Here is a 23,182-nt window from a genome sequence, read left to right as displayed (position 1 = left end):
CCATCCGTCATGAGTCAAGAGCTTTGCATTCGGTAACAACAATCTTGCAAGGCAAGATTACAGACGAAGAAACTGGGCAAAGAGGGCTGATGTGACTTGCTAGGGATCACTTCCCCAGTATGAACAGCAGAGCCGGAATCCAAACACAGGCCCAAATCTGAAAGCCATGCTTTTTCCATTCCATTTTCTCCCTTTACCTCTACATAGACACGTGACTATCACTGGTGGGGAATTAATGAGAAAAATGTCGGTTCTGCGGATCTATTCTAAAGAATTCATAAAACTCATCTGCAAAGAATTTTGCAAATGCAGTTTGATGGGGTCTCAGAGCCGCAGCCTTTGCAATTTATCACTGTCCCTAGCGTGCTGTATACAGCAGGCAGGCATTTGAAATGTGCCGTTCTCTATTTAGCTTCGGATGTGCAAGCAAAATTCAATAATCTTGGTTCAAGATAAATTAAAGGCCAGTGACTCTGAAGAGCTAGAAAATTCTTAAATACCACAGAAATCCAGTCTGTAATAATGCATAGCTCCCATTAAATGCCTTTCTTAAATGCCTCTTAATAATTTTACATGATCATACAAAATACTTAAGATTATATGACCAAAGCAGAAACATGATTTCTTTTAAAAATGTGTTTAGTCTCTCTTTCAGAGTTTTTGATAACTGTTCCTTGCCCTCACCTTTGGCTTAAGTGTGTCTACTCCTTACGGGAAATTGTGAGTCAGATTGGGTGAGGCAAAGACACACATTCTTCTCTAGAAAGAACGCACTTGCATTCCTATGAGGAAAATAAATTAGGCCCAGTTTCTCTGTCCATTAATTATGAGGAACAAACAACCTTTCCCTGCTTGGAGAGAAGTACAGGAGACCAGCACAAATTTCCTCCTCAGACTCAGGGGAAAGATCATTTGACTATCCAGCAGAACGCCTGTGGTCTGAGAGGACTCAGAGGATTGGAACAGGCGAGGCTCTGCCGCCAGATGTTTGTAAGAAATCCACTGATACAGACAATCCTATGATACAATCCACAGAGGACTTCTGGGTTGTAGGGAGAGGCTAGAAATGCAGCAGAGCAAGAGGGAGAAGGAATTTGCATCCAATTCTGCCCCTGGGGAATATCCCAACCCTGAAGACCGCCTGTGGAATCTAGGGACTGTACCGCGCCTCGGGTAATTATGTTATTTTAGTTAGAGTCTTAGAATATGCCAAGAACATCACCCCGGAAGGAGCAGGGTGGTAGGAGGAAGGTAATGCGTGGTCTCTGGTGGTCTATCATCTAATTGAACCAGGTGGGATTTGCAAGAGAATGGACGTTCACCACGGCCACTCTACAGACGGGACAAATACAGGAATGAGAGAGAAGTTTCAGAGTTGGAAATGTGTTTGCGTCTTTGGCTTTTACACACTTGTGACCGATACTGCTACTCCTTTCCCTTGCTTCCTTACTAAGAGAACCTTAATTTTATTACGGGATGCAGCGGTGCTCTCAGGTTAAACCACTCAGCTTCCACTTCTGGCCAATGAGATGGGAGAGGAACCAGTTGGGTCGGGCTTGGGGCAATTGCACCGCTCTGGCCTCTTGCCTTTTGCTCTTCCCCTTCCCTTCCAGACACTAGAGCACACGTTCGTCCACCAACCTTCTCCATGAGAAGCATCACTGAACGTCAGGCGTGCAAGCAGAGGTACCCAAGCTTCCCAGATCCTTGGTGATTCCCAGCAAACACTGCGGCAACCCTGGCCTGCTACCTGTGTGCTTTGTATTATGTGAGTCATATCTTGTTTAAGCTCCTGTGTGTTGGGTCTTTGTTACTTGCAGCCAAACATAACCCCTAACTGATGGCAATATGAATTCAGTTCAATTCAGCAGTGATTACTTATTACGTGCTAGGTGTGGGAGTACAAAGATGAGAAACCCCCTTCCTTCAAAAAGTTCACAAACTAGTGCATGAGTGATGATACATAGGCAAACCATTAGAGCGTAGTCAATGTTTTCGAAAATGGAGGTTTGTTTACAGTATTATGGGAACAACGTCATCGACACTAACAAGCAAAATGTACTGGGATAAATTGTGTGGAATTCTAAATTATTCTCATACTATATATACATGTGCAGTTATAGGTAAATCTGATACCCACTGAATATCCACCATTCATATTATTGATAGAATCTGCCAAATCATGAAGTCACAGCTATTTTACCCTCCCTTAAGTACCACTTTACACTTGTTTATTTTCTCTGGTGGGGTCAGAGGACCTCCATGTTTCCTAAGTAAATTTTTCAAACCTTTGTCAATTCCTTATACACAGGAGAAACCCCAAGAAGTCCATGGAAAAATAAACTCCGTCTCAAAGAGCAGTAGTAACAAAGGGCAGTCTGGTCTGAAGCACATTGCGAGGTGAATGGCCAAAGTACAGTAGCTAAATTTTACCACCACACCCCTGCCCCCGCTTCAGCAAATGCTGTCTCTGTCTCCTTGCTTTGTGATTCTCTCTCCCTCTGCAGCCTCCTTGTTCGCTCGTCCTGCCCTACTCCCCATCACACCTCGCGAGTCTCCTGGATGGCATCTATTCTCCCACTGCCTCACATGCCATCTCTCTCTCCTTTATCCAATCATACATTAAGAGTAATGAATTTTTAAAAGGTTATTTGCTGCAATTATCGAGAGGATTTTTATCAAGGATTTTAATTCTTGAAGGTGATGATTGAATTAATTGATATCTTACAAAAAACAAAATAACTTGCTTTAAATTTTTTGTTGAAGAGAGAATACATGAACCCGGTAAAAAAAAAAAAATTGGGAGGATTGAAAGAACATACATGAAGTATCTCCCTCACATCTGCCACCTAGCTCCTTTGCTCAGGGCAACCAACATTACCAGCTTTTTCTGTATCCTTGCAGAGCTATTTTATACACAAGTAAATACCCACACCTGTTTCCCCGCTTCACTCCGCTAAATGATGGTCATACTTTTTTGTACCTCTATTTTTTTCACTTAATATGTTTTAAAAATCTTTCATATCAGCACATGAAAAAGCATTCTCATTCTTTTTAAAGCTGAAAAATGTTCCTTTGCAAAAATGTATCATATTTAACCCTCTATTAATGGACAATTTGTGTCTGACCTTTATTATTTTAAATAGTAGTGTGATAAATAGCATTGTATATGAATCATTCACAGAAGAAGAGTGTATTTTAAGATAAATTCATAGAAGGGAGCCAAATGGTGGAACCATTTGTGATTATGATGAGTATTGCCGAATTCCTCTTCATAAAAGATACTGTTTCCCCTCCCACCTACAGCGTATGGCCATGCCTATTTCTCTAAACCCTCACCAACTCAGTTTATCAAACTTTTTGGACTTCGTCAATTTGATCAGTGAAAAATGGCCTATCAGTATATTTTTAATTAGTTCCTCTTATGAATAAGATTTTTCATCTTTTACACATTTCAGAGCTATTTGTCGATTCCTTTCTGTTAAATATCTATTGATATACTTTTTTTTATTTTTTTATTTTTTATGTACGCTTCACACCCAGCATGGATCCCATATGGGGCTTTGAACTCATGACCCTGAGATCAAGACCTGAGCTGAGATCAAGAGTCAGACGCTTAACCAACTGAACTACCCAGGTGCCCCAGTCCTTTATTGTTTCTTCTGTTAGGTTGGTAGTTTTTTTAATTGATATTTTCTAAGTTATTTATTTGTTAGAGAAATTAAACATTCATCTGTGATAAAAGATGCACATTTTCCCCCAGTATTGTCTTGTGTCTTTTGATTCTGCTTATCAAGTATTTTTACCTTGGGAGGTTGTTTAGTTTATATGTAGTCAAACATGTTAATCTTTTCATTTCTGGGTTTTAGGTTTTGTTTCGTATTTAGAAAGGCCTTCTGATAACAGGGGAGGTTTTTTTTTATTACCTTCTTAATCATACATTATATTGAATGTCAGTGAGTTGTTTCTTATGTCACTGGTACAAGTTAGTGATCAGGAATCAAAGCATTGGTGGGAGGAAGTGAGTGAGAACCGGAATTCATATTTTCTCTACTTCTGGTTGTATTGCTAGGCATGAGGGCTTGGACTGACTCTGACATCCACCCCACCTACTTAATCTGCTGTGGGCGAGTGAACGTGCCCACAGCTCTGCAGGCTAAGTGTATGTGAAAGGAGGGTGTTAAAATGTTTTCGTGACATGTGTGCATAAACATGTGAATTTCTTCATCTCAGCATATCACAGTGTCATATCTTGCCGGACATCTATATGCTGGGTGTCTGCATATGTTAATGTTATTCTTTGTCCTCAGAGAAGAAGATTCTGGCATGGGAAGTACAGCAAACCTCATTACAGCTTTAAAAAATGTATCATTGAAAGTGCAGAAGGAACAGAGTCAGTCAGTATGTGCACTTCTTGATTGAGCGGCGCCTGAGAGAGAGCCAAACTCAGGCATGTGTGTAATGAGGCCTCTATTAACAAGTTGGGCCATCCTGCCTCTTCCATCCCCCATCTTCCCCAGGCACAGCCTCCCAGCCTTAAGGGCCCCAGCTCCTTCCTTCAGATGAGGCCACAGTCCCAGACAGGCACCTGAAGTAGGAAAAGCCACCCTCCTGCAGGATTGGAAAACCTCCACCAGCCAGGCAGGGCAGTTCTCTAGATGGCAGCATCCAAATTTTTAGAAGCAACAGCCCCTTTCTCAGTGTCTTTACAGCACCAGAAGAGCAGAGAGGCTGGCCACATATGAACCTAAACTTCACATATGAGCCAAAGTATCTTGACTTACTTGCAGGGAGCACCACTCAGGCTTTTAAGATTTATCTTTGATCTTGTTTTAAGTGCATTCTGAAACAATGCCCTTGCTGCACAAGGTTCTAAACTGAGAGTAGTGGCCAGAAGCTCTGCTGCCATTGGGTCATACACAGTAGGCCACTCTAAGGATATTAGCCTCGGCCATCAGGTGCTCCTGGGACTTGGGCTGGAGGAACATGAATGATGGCGCTACCTGGGTCCAAAAGAGCAGAGTGATGGGAAGCCACAGAAATCAGAACTAGGAGATTTGGGTGCCAGGAGGCCACATCAATTCAAGTCAGTGTCACAGACTGTATCTGTGTCATAGACATAGAATCTTGGGGCAGAGTTAGAAGTGAGGGCTGAGGGGTAGAGTAGGTTTATTATACTCTTAGTGACAATTCTGTGTAAGAGCCAAGATGGGTACAGGCCTAGAGGTGCCCATCTGCTGCTCTGAACTGTCACCAGTTGGATATGTGATAAAGTCCTTTAGTACTTGGGGTGGGGCATCTGGCTGGCTCAGTTGGTGGAGCATGCAACCCTTGATGTTGGGTTGTGAATTCTACATCCACGCTGGATGGAGAAATTACTTACAAATAAAATATGTAGGGACACCTGGGTGGCTCAGTCAGTTAAGCGTCTGACTCTTGGTTTCGGCTCAGGTCACAATCTCATGATTTGTGAGACCAAGCCCTACCTTTGGGCTCAGTACTGACAGCATGGAGCCTGCTTGGGATTCTCTCTCTCCCTCTCTCTCTCTCTGCCCCTCTCCTTCCCTCTCTCTCTGTCTCTCTCTCAAAATAAATAAAAAATAAATAAAATAAAATATGTAACCCCCCCAAAAAAACCCAAACATTTGGGGCAAAAGTTACCACACAGATGAGACATGGCTAGCCTTACTGGTTTTAAGAGAGTCCCACCTCTCTTAAATTTGGGTAGGGACAAGAGAGGATTCATTTGAGTCAGGGACTCAGGATTGATGAGGACAATGCTGAGCCCAAATGGAGAAGCAAGCAGCTATATCCAAAGGAATTCCAAAGACAGTTCCTTCCATTGTTCCATGAATTGGGATTTAAGTGGTTTGAGGATATTTTTTATCTGAAATTATGGCAGTGACTTGAGACTTAAATGCAGAAGAGATCAAGCGTCTGAAAAGAAGTGGCTCTAAGTTGTAGACTCAAGGGTAAAGGTAATCAATATGAAAGGAAAAGAGTGGCCATTCGTTCATTCAACCATTGTTCCCTGCACCCTGGGTGCCCGATACTATTTAGGTGACAGGGATATATAGTAGTGAAAATAACAAAGTCCCTGCTCTCATGGTACCTGTCCCATATTCTAGTGATGGTGACAGATGATAAATAAGATCTATATGTATTTTTTAAATACATATTTCTATATTTCTATGTTCCCTCCCTCCATCCCTATCTGTCTCTGTTGCTGGCTCTGTTAGTACTTACCCCTACTGCCAATAGATGAGTAACGGAGGGAGGATGCTATTCTGGGTAGGGTGGCCACAGAATGCATCAGTGGTTCTGGTGTGACATTTGAGCAGAACTAGAATGAAGTGAGGGAGGGGGCCAGGTAAACACAGAGGGAAAGGTGTCCAAGGTAAAGGGCATAGTGAGCCCAGGGACAGGCAGGAATATGCGGGGGGGCTGGAAACAAGGGAGTGAGTGTGGCATCATCAAGGAGTAGATCACAGGCTGGAAGAAGCGTCGTGGTGCAGGCTACATAGGGCCTTGAAGAGCATGATAAAGATTTAGGAATTTATTTTGAGTGCAGTGAGATGCCACTGAAAGAGCATATATTCCTCAAGTTCCGGACGGCCTGAATGGCACTCTGCCATCATGATTGCCCAGTGCTGTACTTACCTGTGAAAGATTGTGTCTCCCAAACCCCAATTTTGGGGAAAATGGTTGTGCCCTTTAGCCACCAATTGTGTACTTCTGGGCCTCAGTAGGGCCTAAAGAGGGGGAAAGACATAAAGGCTGCAAATCTCAGGCTGCTTGGGCAAAGCCTTCCTATCTGGATGGTGGTAGCTACAGGTGCGGCCTTGTGGATGGGGGTTGCCTTGACCTCCTACTTGAGTTGCATCTTGCACAAGGAAGTGGCCGGCACTCCAGTGTTCAGAACACAGTTTCTGCTTCCTCATCCCTGAATTCTTCCTCCTAACTTCTCCATAGACCAGCCCTCTGCTTAACAGAGCCTTGGACACCTGCTATGTCCATTTTCTTCTGCCCGAAGCAAGGTACAGTAGGCCTTCCCAGGCTTCTTCCTTATGTAGGAAGTGAGGCATCCCCTTAATTCCCCACACACTTAAAGAATAAGCTTTGTCTGCAGAGTTTATAGGCTCATTTGGGAAAACTCTGCACCCCACATATGATTCAAATATATTAGCAGATATACACAACAAAGGAGCCCAGATTCCAGAAGCTTATTTCTTTCACAGGTGCCCTTCCTTGTAGCCTTAGGAAATGTAGGCAGTCTTGCCATTTGTATGTTTCCGTGTGTGTGTGTGTGTGTGTGTGTGTGTGTGTGTGTGTGTGTCTTACAAAATAAAGATTTATTTCTTGCTCATGCTACATGTCCATTGCGGATGGTTGTAGGTCCATGCTGTATTCATTCCAGGACTGAGGCTGGAAGGCATAATCCCTGTGTGCAACATACTTCTCCTCCTCATCAGAATTACTTCCCACTGATGGTTTTTGCAAAACAGGATGGAACCCTGTGCTTTCTTTTGCAGAATAAACCCATACTGCCTGCCTCAAATCACCATCTTGCTCCCATCCCCCTGTTTTGTTTTTATCAGAAAGTTCTTGAACACACACACGTCATTAAAATATTGTCAAAGGTTATTTAATGACCTAAGAGAGATACATACACAAAACAGTATGTTCAGTGTAGTCGTGTGTGTGTTCTAAGTAGAGCTAAACATGCATAAATATGTCCACCAAAGTGGTTGGTGGCATTGTGACTGATTTTTATTTCTATCTTTTTCATGTCCATTTTCAAATTAAAATAAATATTTTTTTAAAAATTTGTACGTGCCAACTACCTGGAAATAATGTCAGAAAGTCACAGTCTCAACCTTTTTTCATCTAACAGCTCTCCAGAAGGCAGGGCCTTCTGAGGCCTGCCAGCAAATCCTTTTTAAATAGAGCACATGTGTGTAGCAAACATTCATGGACTGATCCTCTGACCCACTGACCAACCTCCTTTTGTTAGGCACCTGCATGTGGCTTAGAATCATGCATACACAAGAGCACAGAACCAGGAAAGATTTTAGAAATGATCTTGCCTGATTGCCCTCTCAGTGCATGACTCTCTCTGTTGCGTCCCTGACTGGGATTCATCCAGTCTCCGCTTGGTCACGTCTGGGATGGGGGCCACGGGGCAGGAATGGTGGACAATGGCCTTCATTAAAGGAGGTCCACCCTATAGACAGGAAGGATCTAACCCCCAAAACTCCTACCTTCAGATTCTAGCCCCCAGATCTATGGTACTCCACAGCTTTAAGTGCTCATGGGAAATAAAAGGGGATGTGAGATAAAGAATAGAAGTTCATGTCACTTTTTCTGTTGTTTTAAGAATCTCTTTTTGTTCATCTTAGTTTCTCTTCCATGCTGTCTGGCACCACTCAAAGATTTGCCTGCTTCTCTGTTTCTCCCTTTTCATGTCTGTGGTTTCTTTCTCTCTTAGGTGAAACATCATCAGCCTATTTCTCCCCACTTCATCCTGGCCACTTTTCTTCAGCCATCCCTGTGCTTTTATTTCCTACCCTGTATGTAACTGGCTTTCTTTGACACACCCTATTCTATTTTCATCACCCTTTTTCCTTTCTTCATTAAAATTTCTTATTCTCTCTGGCTACCTGAGTGGCTCAGTTGGTTAAGCATCAGAGTCTTCATTTCAGCTCAGGTCATGATCTCGCAGTTCTTGAGATCAAGACCCACTTGGGATTCTCTCTCTCCCTCCCTCTCTCCCTCCTTCCCTCCCTCCCTCCCTCCCTCCCTCCCTCCCTCCCTCCCGCTCTCTCTCTCTCTGCCCCTCCCCTGCTCTCCCTCCCGCTCTCTCTCTCTCTGCCCCTCCCCTGCTCTCTCTCTCTCTGTCTCTCTCAAAATAAAGAAATAAGCATTTTTTAAAACCAACTTCTTATTCTCTTTCTCTTTCATAGTCGTAGTAAAATAGACATTATAGTAATGCCCCTCCAAATGGGACTCAAAAGCAGTTCCTAACTATAAAACAAGTTTGTGGAAAAACAAATTGTTTTGTTTTGTTTTGTTTTGTTTCAGATTTGCACAGTGATGATTATTTTAGTGCTTCTTTTTTTTTTTTTTTTTTGCATTTTTATTGTAAAGCACATACAACATTAAATTTACCATTTTAAAGTGCATAATTCCGTGACATTAAGTATATTCACAATATTGTGCAATTGTCACCATTCTCTAGTTCCAGAACTAGAACTTTTGCATCACCCCAGATGGAAACCCTATGCCCATTAAGAAGTCACACCAGTTCTCCCCTCTCCCAGCCTCTGGCAATAACTGAATTGCGTCCTGTCACTATGGGTTTGCCATTTCCGGATATTTCATGTAAATAAAGTATAATATGTGGCCTTTTGTGTCTAGCTTCTTTAATTCTGCATGTTTTCAAGCATGTTTTGTTAAAGTTGTAGCATGCATCAGCACTTTTGATGCATTCATTCGGCATGCATGCATTTCTGTACGTGACTGTTTAATATCCTGCTATATGAATATATCACATTTTGTTTATCCGTTCATCAGTTGATGGATATTTGGGTTGTTTCCATCTTTTAGCAATTGTGAATAGTGCTGCTGTGAACATTTGTGTACTACAGGTTTTTGAACTTGAACATTTGAATACAAATGTTCCTTTTTTTCTTTCTTTTTTTTTTTTTTTTTTTTTTTTTGAAGTATTAATTATTTTCTCCAAACACTGGCTTGTTTATTTGTTTCTTGCTGTGGGCAGGGATGGGTGTGCCACTCTTTTTCTGATGCCCTAAGCAAAGCTCAGCCTATCCACTGGCTGTTCCCTGTTCTTGTGCCTCTTGATAATCTGTTTCCCTGTCTCCCATCCTCTCTCTTCCCTGCACGAATTTGCATTTGTATCTGGGTGATACCCCACTCAAACAATTTGGCATTCCTATTGGCAAGTGGATTCCCTCCCTCTTATAGAGGCGATTTTTGTTTAAATAAGTACAATGAATATGTCTAATTCAGAAAGGCCTTCAGCCTCAGTTCTCAGCTTCCCCTAACAAGGCCCCTTTCCAACTCAATTCCAGGAAAGCAGGCTCCAAGAACTCAAGCCAGGAGAGGCCCTTTCCTCAGGCCTCAGCTCATAAAGCCAAGGTGTGTCTGGGCCCCTCGACTCTGTCAGACTTGGAACTTGAGCCTTCACTTGCTGGCTGCTGTCAGAGTTCAGTGCTCCCTGCCAAGCCCTCGGAAAGCTGGGGGCTGCAGAGAAGAGCCAGGCATCGGATTACTGCCTACAGAAATGCGGGGGCTACCCCATGTGACACTCCCCATGTACAGTGTCAGTGTGAGCAACCACAGGCATCATCAGTGTTTGGGATCTCATCACAAAAAGCAGTGTGATTATCTTGCCACCTCTCAGAGATACAGATGCCACTGTCCCTTTCCCCTCTGCCTCCCCACTTTTTCCCTGGGGTTGCCTCTCTCCCCTCTTCCACATTCCCCTGCTTTCCCAGGTCTGTTTTTCTGCCGACTTCCCCCAAAGGCTCTCTAGTTCTCTCCTGCCCCTTTGATTTCCTCCCCTCCTTTCATCCTCCAAACTTTTTCTATCCACTCCCTGTCTCTTTGCCTTTCTCGGTGTGTCTTTCGGATCTGTTTCCTTTGACACTGGTCCCAGGCCCACTGCCAAGTTTCAGACCCATTAGTGAGGTGCCTTGCTGACTGAAACGCAAATCAAGACTGATCCGGGTACAATTAGCAGCTGCTCACACCTCATCTGGAAAGCATTAGCCAGCACTGAGAGTGGAAGGAGGGAACTATTGATGCCAAACAGAATAGATCTCCTATTTGGGAGCAGGAAAGCATCCTGACCCAGTAGAAGTATAACTGGAAATAAGCTACAGAGAGACAAAGAGGCCCTCATGAGAAACAAAGATGAGTGGCCCGTTAACTGACCTTGGGGATCCTTCAGCATCTATGCAAGAGATACAGACTGCTCCACCTCGACTCAGGTATACATCTGTCACCTGGGTAAAAGGGGTACCTATTCCATTTAATCCAGATGTTTAAACCAGGAGTTTTCTGAAGATACCATCTTCACACTGGTATCTTGGTCCTGCTGGAGATCTAATGTGCTATAAGAATCACCTGGCATTGAGTTAAAAATGCAGATTCTGATGCGCTAGGACTGGGGAGGGCCCTGAGACTCTCCCTTTACAACAAACGGGTGGGTAAACCACACTTTAACGAAGGGTCTAGGACAGTTCAGCTCTTGTAGCTTTGGTCAAAAGCCTTTGCTAGAGGCCCCTCCCAGTATTGTGCTGCTCCTTTTTAGGATTCACAATGATAATTAACGATAAGTGATGTAATTAGCCGTTGGATGCCCATCTTCCCAATTCAAATGCTAGCTGCGCAGGGGAAGGGACCAGGCCGGTCTGGCTCACCTCTGCATCCCCTGTACTAGCTCAGCGTGTTGCATATAGTAGGTGTTCAGTAAACATTTCACAAGTGAACGAACCAGCTCAGTCCTCAAGGTCCACCAAGGGCTCTCTTCTTTCAAAGGGCCTTCCTAGATCAGCATTCCTTATCTGTATCTGCCCGGTGGCATTTGGCAATTTCCCATGTGTTTTAGCCCCTCAGCTGCTTGAAGCTGAAACTTTGCCTTCTCAGTTTCTGAACTTTTTTAATGCCCTTCCTCCTCCATCCCCCCACTCCCACCCCATCTTAGTACTGGCTTTCTCTAGTAGGCATTTAATGTTAGTTGATTGAGAGACCCTAGGATGATGCCAAGTTCTATTTAGACCTCAATTATAATGCCCAAGGGGTGGCTGAATTTTGGCTGGGCCCGAAGCCAAGGTTTTACATGCCCCAGTGGAAAAACCTTTAATACTACCCAACACATTCATGGGGTGGGAAGGCTGAGACATTATGTGTACACAAAATCAAGAGATGTAATATTGTAAGGCTCCCAAAGCAGTTATAAATCAAGCCACTCCAGAGGGTTGACTGCACAGCTGTGGCCATTACCTCACTCCTCTTTTCTCCACTGAAAACGATGGCTCACATTGCAAGGCTTTACTTACAGGGGTGAGGGCTGTTCTTTTCTAGGATTAGGCAGACCATTTATCTGGGAAATGTAGAAAATGTAGCATTCTGCCATAGATAGGAAAATCTGATTTTGTTCAGAATTCATCGAATGTCCTAACTATTTTTCAAACATTCAGGGCTTCATGACACCCAGTATGTCTTTGTCAAGTACTTTCCCCTCATAATCTTAAAATGTGTGTATTTTAAGGGACATTTAATGCATGTGTTTTTTATTTATTTACACTCCGATCATCAAAATATTGTTATGAAAGACCTGTTTGATGTCTAAGAAGCTTTATGAGCATTATTTGGAAGTTTAAAAAGCTTGCTTCTAGGGTAAAAAACAGGAAGTTGTGTTTTTCCGAAAACACATTGCCTTTAACACAAAAAGGCTTGAAGGCTTTTCCAGAATCCTAATTTTGCAGGGCTTGAGGGGTTTAGAGCCAGTAGAGCCCTAGCTCACATCCCTGTCTCTTCAGTGAATCAAAGCATAGCTGGAAGTCCCAGGCTTGGCAGAGACAGGCTGCCACACTTGACTGGAGTTTGTGACCCTTCCAATACCCAACGGTGACAAAGCTTAATCTGTCTGGAGACTTCCAAGCATTTTTTTACAATCAGTACCCTAGATGCATGTTCAATGTGTATTCCTGCAAAACTCCTGGCTGTGGCTTGATTATCTTCTTAAGCAGATAAGGCATAAATCTCAGGGTGTTAGAGACAACTTTTGAAGTTTGAAAGTATTTGGCAAGGAAATCCACCAGAATGCAGCTCAAAGATGTGATTCTGTGGGGTGGATTTTCAATGATCTGACTGATCTCTGGGTGGGACATGAGGCAGGAAATGTAGGATGCTCCATGTGGTCTGTTAAGGCCCTGTCCAAAATCAGCCCTAAAAACTGAGAGCTACAACTTTGGTTTCTGAGTTCTGGTTCGCTTATAGGTGAAATGGATGGGGTGGGTTAGTTTCAAAGTGATGCTGAAGTACAAACACACACACACACACACACACACACACACACACACACACAGTGTTTGTATGTAATGTAGAAACATAATGAGTGAGGAATAGAAAATAGAAGAGATTCTGGTGGAAGAAAAATTGCAGTGTGTGTAACACCAAGAAGAAACTCAATGAATAGTTACTGAATGAGGAGTGACTGCATATTGCTGAGAACACATAAGGGGAAATCTGTGTTCACGGCTGCCAACTCAAATAATCTTCTCATCTGTTCCAGTGCAGGGTCATGGAAGTTTGGGGTGACAGGAGAACAGGAAACCACTGCTAGGCAGGTAGCAGTCGCCTATGCAAGTGGCAAAGGCAGAGGGAGGCCCATGTTCCCCAGGCCACGTGGCCTACCTCCTCATTATCCTCCCTCCTCTGAAGCCTTGGAGCTCAGCCTAAAAGAAGCAGAGCCCTGCCTGGAGAATGAGTCTCCCAGGAATGATACTCAGTATCTGAGTTAACCCCTCAGCAGATATCACGGAAGGGCCTGCCATCTGTCAGGCGTGGCATAGCCATCTCAGAGCCACAATGGTGGCTAAGATGCAATCCCCCCACTCAGAGTGCACAGTCTAGCAAAGGCGAGCTGCCAGCTTCTTCCTGCCTGCCCAAAATTCAAGTGAGTGTGAATGGAAACAGCAGGTCAGAGGGAGAGATGAGCAAGAGATGGAACTGACAGCGCTATAGCCTGAACAGATGTAAGGGGCAAAGGAAAAGGCCGCGTTAAGGACATCACTAGAGTTTCAGGTCTCAGTCTCTCAGAGGGTAGTGGTGATTCTAGCAAAAACGGAGACTGTAGAGGGGAAAAGCAGTTGAGAGTGAAGAGACCAGGGTCAGTTTGAAACCTACTGGCTAAGTCTAGTGAGACATCTCTCTAAAATGACACTAGGGAGGCCTTTCTTTCTTCATTTTGGAAGAAAAAAAATGGCTGCCTAGAAGGTTCATACACCAGCACCAAAAAGGAGAGGAGAATGAACATGAAAGCCGTTGTCGAAGGGACTCCATTCTTGACTGTTCTGCCACCTAAAGACCAGTAGAAACAGTTGGTTCTCTTGGCCTGGGCATGCCTAGATCAGAATTAACACACCAGTCTGTCTCAGCATGAAAGTGTTCTAAGTGTTCTCAGGATGAAAGAAGAGTAATCTCACACCCCATTAAATGGATCAGATGTGTGTGCTTTCAGTGGGTAGTGGTGAATCTACATGTGGAAAATTATATTCAGAAATGCCTGACTCCAGCACTTAAATTCCATGGCACACATGGAAGGAATTGAGGAGATAGCCAAATTCACAAATATTCCACCCACACTGTGCAATATGGCGTCCTGATGCATTTTGGAAACCGAATTGCAACATGACATGGTGGGAAAACCTCTTCACAGTTAAATATGGATGCCCTGAACAAGGACTACATTCTTTACAAGATTTTTACATCACTAAGGACTTGACCGATTCCATCATTTTCTGAAGAGTAATCATGGACTATCACCTCTGGCTATCTAGAATGCTTTGGCAAATTCATCGTTTTGAAGAGCTTAATGTTCCAGAGAGCAAAGTGCCAAAACTTTAAGTGCCGAAACTTTATTTCAGTGATCTTGAGTGAAATCTTTCCCTAAGGCATAGACATTTTCTTCTTACATGGGAACTTAATTTCACTTAAAGAAGGCCATTCACAAACTAGGCTATAATAAGAGATGTGCTAGACTACACATTTCTTGAGAAGTGCATGCAAAAACTGGTGACATCCAAAGGTCTGTAGTCTATTTAATGATATTGTTACTGATGTTAATTTCCTCACTTTGATAATGGATTCTACTTATGTGAGATGATACTGTTGGGGAAGCTTGGAGAAGGATACCTGGGAACTATTTTGGCAGCTTTTTGTGAGTCTAAAATCATTCAAAATAAGTTTTTGGGTTTTTTTTTTAAGTACCCTGAGATGAGGGATTCTGTTTCAGTTATCAAGTGGATGGATAGAAGAAGGAAAAAAGGAAGGCAGAAGGGAAAGAAGAAGGAAGGAAAGAAAGACAGAGGGATTCAGGACCTTTAGAGATCTAAACAGCTGTATGGGAGAGAGTGGGGAGTATAAGAAATGTGGAAGCTTTAAAGGCAGGCAGGCTCTGAGGTCATACCTCCTTCCTAACTTTGTGACAGATTTCTTAAACTGGGAACCTCCATGTTTACCTTTGTAATATTAGGGATAAAAATACATGCTGCAGAAGATTGCTGTGAGGATTAAATTAAAAAGTATTTCCAATACACCCAATAGATTATTCATCACCCAGTGGGTTCTCAATAAATTACCCTATTCTAAATACCCCTTAATAACGAGTGGTTGGGGCACCTGGGTGGGTCAGTCGGTTAAGCATCTGACTTGATTTCGGCTCAGGTCATGATCTCATGGTTGTGAGATCAAGCCCTGCATTGGGCTCCTCGCACAGTGTGGAACCTGCTTGGGATTCTCTCTCACCCTCTTTGCCTCTCCCCCACTTGTATGTGTGTTTGCACTCTTTCTCAGAAATAAATAAATGACATTAACAAAAATGTGTGATTCTAATTCTTCTGTCTTGTTTCTGTAGCTCTGGTTACTAATCATCAGAATTCAGCTCTCACACTTCACCGCTCTCCGCATGCTTCCCTCTTTAGTTTGCTGCTCCTTATATGTTGTGACCTCGATATAGTTCTATATACAGTATTAAACAGGCTCAACATGAGAATCTCATCTGTGAATAACATATTTTTGTTTCAGCCCAAAGACATTAATTTTAGCTGTTCAGAAACCTTTTTCTTTTGACTTTCTGGTTTGGGGCTGAGTTCCAGATGAATGAGGTCATGATATTAATAATAATAGCCATCACTTATTAATCATTAGAATGGTAACTATGCTAAGCATTTTACATACATTATCTCGTTTAATTCTCACCACTACTCTATGAGGTAACTATTTTGGTCACTACACTGGACATTGAGAATTTCACCCCTTGTCCAAGGTGCCAGAACTAATTTATCTGCAGAGCTGACACAAGACCTGGTCACAAGACCTGGCTGACTCCAGAGCCCAAGCTCCTATCACAGAGGATACTGTAGCAGCTTTCTATTCCTTCATTGCCATTGAGAGTACATTTTTTAAAAAGATTATTCTTAAGCAATCTGTACACCCAGTGTGGGGCTTGAACTCATAACCCCGAGTCGCATACTCTTCCGACTGAGCAAGCCAGGCACTCCTGCCATCAAAAGTACTTTTAAATGGTCCAGTCCTTAGAGTGTAATCTGGGTCCCTTTGATGAAGAAAGTAAAGGGGAGGTAAGAAGAAGGGAATAAGTTAGCAACCAAGAATCTAGTTCTTTAAAAACCTCAAGAAGACAACAGTACTGGAAACAGCACTATTTTATACTGTAGACTCTTAATAAGTGTGTGTTGAGTGTTTCACTAAGAAACAGGGTTTCTCCAAACTGCCTATAGAAGGAAAACTTTCTCAGAGAAGGTTTCTTCTTTCTATATCCTGCAACCCCTCATCTTTTATGCTGAATCTACCCCCTCACGCACAGCAGAGGCAGCCAGAAAACCTCTCTCACAGAACATGAAGCCGTAGGATTTGAATTACATAATTTCTTTCTATAGGTAATCTCTTAGGAATCGTCTACTTTGCATTTTGAAAAATTCTTGTGTTTGATGACCAGACATCTGAAGAAATGCTAATGAGCTCTCCAGACATCTGTAGGTGTTCATTGCTCATGAGCTTAAGCCCACAATGGGAGTCATGCTGGTAGACACAAAAGAAGGAATAGAAGGCAGAGAATTTGGGCTAAGAGGCATGGCATGGAGAAAATGTGCCTATTCTATTCTATAAGGGAGCAGAGCCAGAATCCAGCAATGTCACAGACCTAACCAGCTGTAAAGTCAGAGGAGCCTTTAAACAGAAAAGGTTGTTGGGCCTTGGCATGTATTTTGCAATGGGTTGTGGTGTGAGGGATGTTTGGAACAGCTGTAAACAGGAACCGCTATGTCCTTATTAGGAATAATCACTTCTCCAGGCAGAGAAGTGGCTGTTGACGCTGTCCTCGTGACCTCCTTCCTCTCTCCAGGCCCCAGCATAGCCTCACTATCACTCCTGTAAGAACCCATTGAGGCTGTCCTCTATGGTTGCTCTTGGAGATTGCTGCATGGCAGGGCCTGAGAAAAGAAAAAGCCAGAGATTCCATCTGGCTGGGTCCACCTTGATCCCAGCTGCTCACAAGAGCTGTTTATTCCGACCAACACTGAGCCTAGTGTAGCCCTCCTCCCTACAGGGTGGCCTTAAGAGCTGTCCAGCAGGCCTGGCAAATTTTGTCAAAGCCAGAACACTGGGCAGGACTTCAGGGGGTGGGTCTGGGTGCTCAGCAGCCTGAATCTGGAGAGGCAAGAGCTCAACAGAAGGTAGCGGCTATGAAAAGAGCAGATTGGTGCCTCAGCTTCCTTGCTGGAAAGGGCACATGAATCGTCAGGCCTCAATGCCAGAGGTCATTGCCCCAGGGCACTTTGATCCAGTATCACCTATACAGAGGTAGTTAAAAGTGCAGGCTGTGACAACAGATAATATGGGTCAAAATTCTGGCTCTGCCTCTTCTTAGATGCGTGTTACTGGGGATTAAAGTAAGACTTGGCAAGTAGCTGAATAAGGGGACACAAAGAGCCTTTTAGAAGTCTAGGCATAGGCCAAACTGCCTTGGAGGAGGTGATGGTCGTTTATAAAAATTTGAGATTGGGGTGCCTGGGTGTTTCAGTCGGTTAAGTGTCCGACTTTGGCTCGGGTCACTATCTCGTGGTCGGCAGGTTTGAGCTCCACATCGGGCTCTGTGCTGCACAGAGCCCAGAGCCTGCTTTGGATTCTGTGTCTCCCTCTCTCTCTGCCCCTCCCCTGCTCATGCTCTCTCTCTCTCTTTCTCTCTCCTCAAAAATAAAGATTAAAATTTTTTTTTAAAAAATTGAGATTAAGGAGGCAGCAAATTTAAAGATGAATATCAAGTCAGTTTTTCACATTTTGAGTTCCAAGAGCCAATGAAATAATCAAATGAAAATGCCAAATAGGCAGGATGAAAAAATGAAATGCAGTTTAGGAGAGAGGTTAGAACTAGATTTTTTCATCATTGATCCATGCATGACCCTACCTTATTATATTTTGCCTTTAACGACATGATGAACGCTAGGGGCCTTTAACCCAACTAACCGTCACCAATAACCCACAGCTGCTGAGGCGCGAATCCACGTCCCATTCTTCCATCTCACAGGAAACCGTGATCCTGAATCCTTGTCTATAATTCCCTTGCATTGTTTTCTGTATTATTACATATACATTCTTGTCTACAAAATAAGTTGGTTTTGCTTGTTTTTGTACTTTATAAAGAGGCAATACTATAAGGTCTGTTGGAACTTGCTTTTGTCTCTCAACCTCATGTCACTAAGATTTATATATGTATAGCTGAATATCATTGGGTTTCATTACTATATAACATTCTGTTGTGTGAAAATTCAGTTTATGTATCTATTGTCATTGGGCATATGAGTGGTTTCCAGTGTTTTTGCTCTTCTGAACAGTGAACTATGAACATTTCCTTTTCCTTGTGTCTCCTGGTGCATATATGTAAGAGTTACTCTTGGGCCTAAACTAGGAGTAGAATTGCTGCGTCATACAGCATACAAATGTTCAACTCTTCAAGATAATGCCTAAGCGATTTTCAAAGTTGTTGTATTAATGAGATGAAGATTTGAGAGGTATCATCAGGGCAACTGTTAGTCATAGAAGCAAATGAGTTTGTCCAGGGAGATAATGTAAAGCAAGAAAAAAAAAAAGGAGGATTGATGCCCTATTCTTAGAAGCATATACGTTCAAGTATGTACAGGAGGAAGAGGAGCCAGACAAGGAAACAGAAATGGGTGGTCAGAGGGGAGGGAGCAGATCACAACTGGGAAAGAAGAGAGTCAAGCACTCCAAAAGAGAAGAGTTCCTTAAAGACTGGGTAGCCAGCATCAAAGGATGCTGCAGAGATGAGAAGGCTAAAGGTAAAGAAAAGGTCAGTGATCTTTAAGAAAGCTATTTGTGGCTTCATTGACTGCTGAGGGTGGATGCCAGATTTTAAGAGATTTATGGGTGAGTGTGGGTGGGTGGTAGAGAGAAATACTGTGCTCTGAATTATTATACACAAGCTGAGAATTAGGAAAGTGGGACAAGCTTATGTGAGATGGCAAACGCTTAGGGCTGAAGGAAATCGGAGGTGTAAGAAGAGTGGAAGAAGCTTGGACTCGGCACCAGTGGTAATGGGAAGAGGAAAGAGAAGTGAACATATGGGACTCCTGTGTTTCAGCCTAAGTGCTAGACCCTCTACATGCATTGACTTCAGAGAAATAAATAAAGGGGCACCTGAGTGGCTCAGTCGATTAAGCATCCAACATCAGCTCAGGTCATAATTGCATGGTTTGTGTGTTTGAGCCCTGTGTCGGGCTCTGTGCTGATAGCTCAGAGCCTGGAGCCTGCTTCAGATTCTGTGTCTCCCTCGCTCTCTGCCCTTCCCCTCCTCATGCTCTGTCTCTGTCTCTGTCTCTCTCAAAAATAAATAAACATTAAAAAAAATTAAAAAGGGTGCCTGGGTGCCTTAGTCAGTTAAGCTTCTGACTTAGGCTCAGGTCATAATTTCATGGTTTGTGAGTTCAAGCCCCACATCGGGCTCTGTGCTGACAGCTCAGAGCCTGGAGCTTGCTTTGGATTCTGTGTCTCCCTCTCTCTCTGCCCCTGCCCTGCTTTTTGTATGTCTCTCTCTTTCTCTCTCTCAAAAATAAACATAATTTCTTTTTCTAATTAAAAAAAAGAAATAAAAAGATAGCTAAGAAGTAGCAAGGACTCAGTGGAGATTAGAAAGCTTCCAAATGTAATGGAACTACACAGTCTGGATTTTCTCCAGTATGCTGAAATGCCAGGAGCAAGAATCTGAAGACAGTGCAGTTGAGCAAGGGTTGCAGATATACAGGGTGGAAGCCAAAAGGCAATAGGGTGGATGAAGCCAAAGAGAATCACTTCTTGGCTAATGTGAGGACCTTGTGGGGAAAAAAACCAATAAGGTCATGGGGGCAGATTAAACTGAAAAAGCGGGGGTGGTGGGGAAATCAAGGGACTGAAGTTCACAAAGGGAGACAGAGCCAGTTCAGCATTGGCATGATGGGGCGAGATTGGAAGGTGAGAGCTTTGGGCACAGGGACTTTCCTGGTTTGGGATCTTAGAGATTGGGGAGCTGAGTGCTAAGAAGTTTGTAGTGTAGCCAGAGAAGAGAATGTAGATGGGTGCTGACAGAGAAGAGAATGTAGATGAAGGCCACTGGGACTGAGAAACCAGAAGGTTGGGCTCTACATAGCACTGATTAGCTTATGTTATTTTATAATCTTCATAACCACCAATGGAGTAGATGTTACTAGAGACATAACACTGATGACCAACCTGAGGCTCCTCTAACTGGGAAGAAATGCTGGGATTTTTTTATTTTTATTTTTAAAAATTCTTTTCTAATGTTTATTTATTTTCAATAGAGAGACAGAGAACAAGCAGGGATGGGGGGGGGGGGGCAGTGCAGAGAGAGACAGAGACACAGAATCCAAAGCAGGCTTCAGGCTCTGAGCTGTCAGCACAGAGCCCAACACAAGGCTCAAACTCACATGCTGTGAGATCATGATCTGAGCTGAAGTTAGGTGCTTAACCCACTGAGCCATCCAGGCGCACCATGAAATGCTGGGATTTGAAGTGAGTCTTCTGTGCCTGCAACTCCCACGCACCATTCAAGGCTCAGTTCAGATGTCATCTGTTAAGACTGAGCCATGGGCCCTTCTGAGATTTCATGAATCTTTCTACTACCTTGTATTCCAATTGCTCATTTACCTGTCTCTCATTAGTATATAGGAAGATGACTATGTCTTTCCTATTTCCTATGCCTGGCACCATTTGTGGTCCAGAATGGGCTCAGTAAAAGTTTATGAAACTAATGTGTTTGAAAACAATAGACTGGGCCCAGAGCCATACCAAGCCAGGAGTCTCCATTTCCAACATTTGGACTTAAAGCCCCCATAAGCTTGGTTTGAGAAAAAAATGACTATAATATAAGATCAGTGTGGCAGAGGCTAACAGAAGGGCAGCCAAGAGAAGCAATGGGGAGGGGGCCTGGGAAGGGGTGGGCTTATCTGGATAGGAAAGCATTGAAAAGACAGTAGGAGATAAAAGTAGAGCAATACCAAGTATCTATCTGTTGAATTACTTAAGTAGTTAATTAACCAAAGGTCCCAGTTGTCTTTCTTTTTTTTTAATTTGAGAGAGAGAGAGAGCATAGGGGACAAGGGCAGAGGGAGAGAGAGAGAAGGGGGGGAGAGAATGAGAGAGAGAGAATATCTTAAGCAGGCTCCATGCTCTGCACAGAGCCTGATGCAAGGCTCAATCCCATGACCCTGGGATCATGACCTGAGCTGAAACCAAGAGTTGAGCACTCAACCAACTGAGCCACACAGGTGTCCCAAAAGCCCCAGTGCCACCAGGTGCAACTCTAGTTTATCTGACCTCCATCACTCCCCTCATGACCCAACTCCAAAAGAAAGTAGAAAGGGTATTCCCCCTTCTTGAAACCCCCTCCTCTATTCAGCCACCCACCACAGCCTTGTTTCATTCCATATTCTTCACACCAGCCTTTCCTCTCACCACCCCCCCAGCTCCTCCCCTCACATGCCTCCCCCTCTTCACACGCGGGCACACACACACACACACACACACACACACACACAGCCGCCCGTGTCATTCCATCCCCATCTCTTCCTGGCTGAAGCTCCCTGGTTTCCCAGACTGAGAGAAGAGAAAGCCTGTTTTCAGTTAAGCTTTGGTCACACACAGATGCCTTTTCCATTACTCTTGTTTTTCCTCTTGAAGTGTAACATTTCTAATTAACTCCCCACAGGGGAGGCCCTGCATTAATCACCCCCACATGAGGGGGGCAGGGGCCTTCGAGGCCAGCCCTGTGTTGCCTGCAGCTGACCCTTGAGCAGGCTACAACAGGAGCTTCCTTTGCTTTGGGGTAGGAATGGTGACCCCGCGGACACAGTTTGAGGGCATGTCACTGGTTTGCCCACCTCTGGGGCCAAAGTCTGTGAAATGGACACTCTTCCAAGCCCCTTCACTGGTCTTCTGACAGCCTGAAGACACTAATTAACCTTCTCTGTGTAAGGACATGGAGTTTATCTTGCTTTACCTTAGAACCTAGGGAAGAGTTAGAAAACAAGGCCCATAACAGCCTTGTGAAAATCAGAAGGATCACCTCATGGATCGGTACTTTTGTACATACCTCTAAAGCACAACTTGCCCCACACATTATAAGAGTATAACTGAAAATGGTAGAGTCCCTCTGTCCCCTACAGAGAATTTCTATCACTGCAAATGTGATACAAGAAAATACACAAAGTTGCTTTGAAATCTGAATGCTGAGCCGTTGACTTAGCTCCATCGTTAGATCCCATGGATTAGCCACACACATAAGAAATTCAAATTTGGGCCTCAGGAAAATGAGACACATTTCATAGGTTCCATAGGTTCCAAAGGTTCCAATACCAGAACTGTAAAAACTGCAAGTGTTTAACTTGTGAACATCCAGCGTTGGCTGTGATAAGTCCTTGGTACGATTTTGATGAACTACAGTAGGCCTGGAGTTGTGCTAGGAGCTTAGCAGTCACTGTGAAGTCTGCCGGGGGGCGGGGGGAAGTCACCATGATTTTGTGTTGTACTGGGACTGACTGCCATGGGGAAACCCCATCTGTGTAGCAGGCCTGGGTCCTGCCTCTATGTCTATTTGGAGCCGTACTTCAGGAATCCTTGCTACTAGGTTTCATGGGCTGGAGATTGACCTGGTTGATTCTGGGGCTGGGAAAAGGAGTTGAAGCAGTACCCTGTCAGCAGCAGGAAGACAAAAGCCATGGGAACTGGGTTGTGGCAAGCAGCAGGGGGATAGGAGGAATTAGTTTGACTGGAGGGACTGGAGACTCTTGTCAGATTTGAGGCCCAGAGAACTCTGACAAGTGAAGGACACATGCTGTTTATAATC

General features: G+C 43.7%; 1 protein-coding gene and 1 long non-coding RNA gene across 2 annotated transcripts in view; one reads left to right on the top strand and one right to left on the bottom strand.

The window, feature by feature from the left end:
* Positions 1-4,232, top strand: part of GTPBP8 (GTP binding protein 8) — a 148,253-nt gene extending 144,021 nt beyond the window's left edge. The window contains exons 8-9 of the mRNA XM_086675429.1: positions 1,614-1,768; positions 3,544-4,232. The gene's annotated coding sequence lies outside the window, so the exon portion shown is untranslated. The remainder of the gene's footprint in view (positions 1-1,613; positions 1,769-3,543) is intronic.
* The window catches only part of LOC147577449 (uncharacterized), a 28,465-nt gene extending 22,154 nt beyond the window's left edge, over positions 1-6,311 (bottom strand). Inside the window, exon 1 of the long non-coding RNA XR_015240309.1 lies at positions 6,247-6,311. This is a non-coding gene — a long non-coding RNA (uncharacterized LOC147577449). The remainder of the gene's footprint in view (positions 1-6,246) is intronic.
* Positions 6,312-23,182: the final 16,871 nt, after the last annotated feature.

The sequence above is a fragment of the Puma concolor genome, chromosome C2, assembly GCF_028749965.1.
Source record: "Puma concolor isolate L17-30 chromosome C2, mPumCon1.1.hap2, whole genome shotgun sequence".
Lineage (NCBI taxonomy): Eukaryota > Metazoa > Chordata > Mammalia > Carnivora > Felidae > Puma > Puma concolor.
This window is presented reverse-complemented; position numbering and strand designations above follow the sequence as displayed.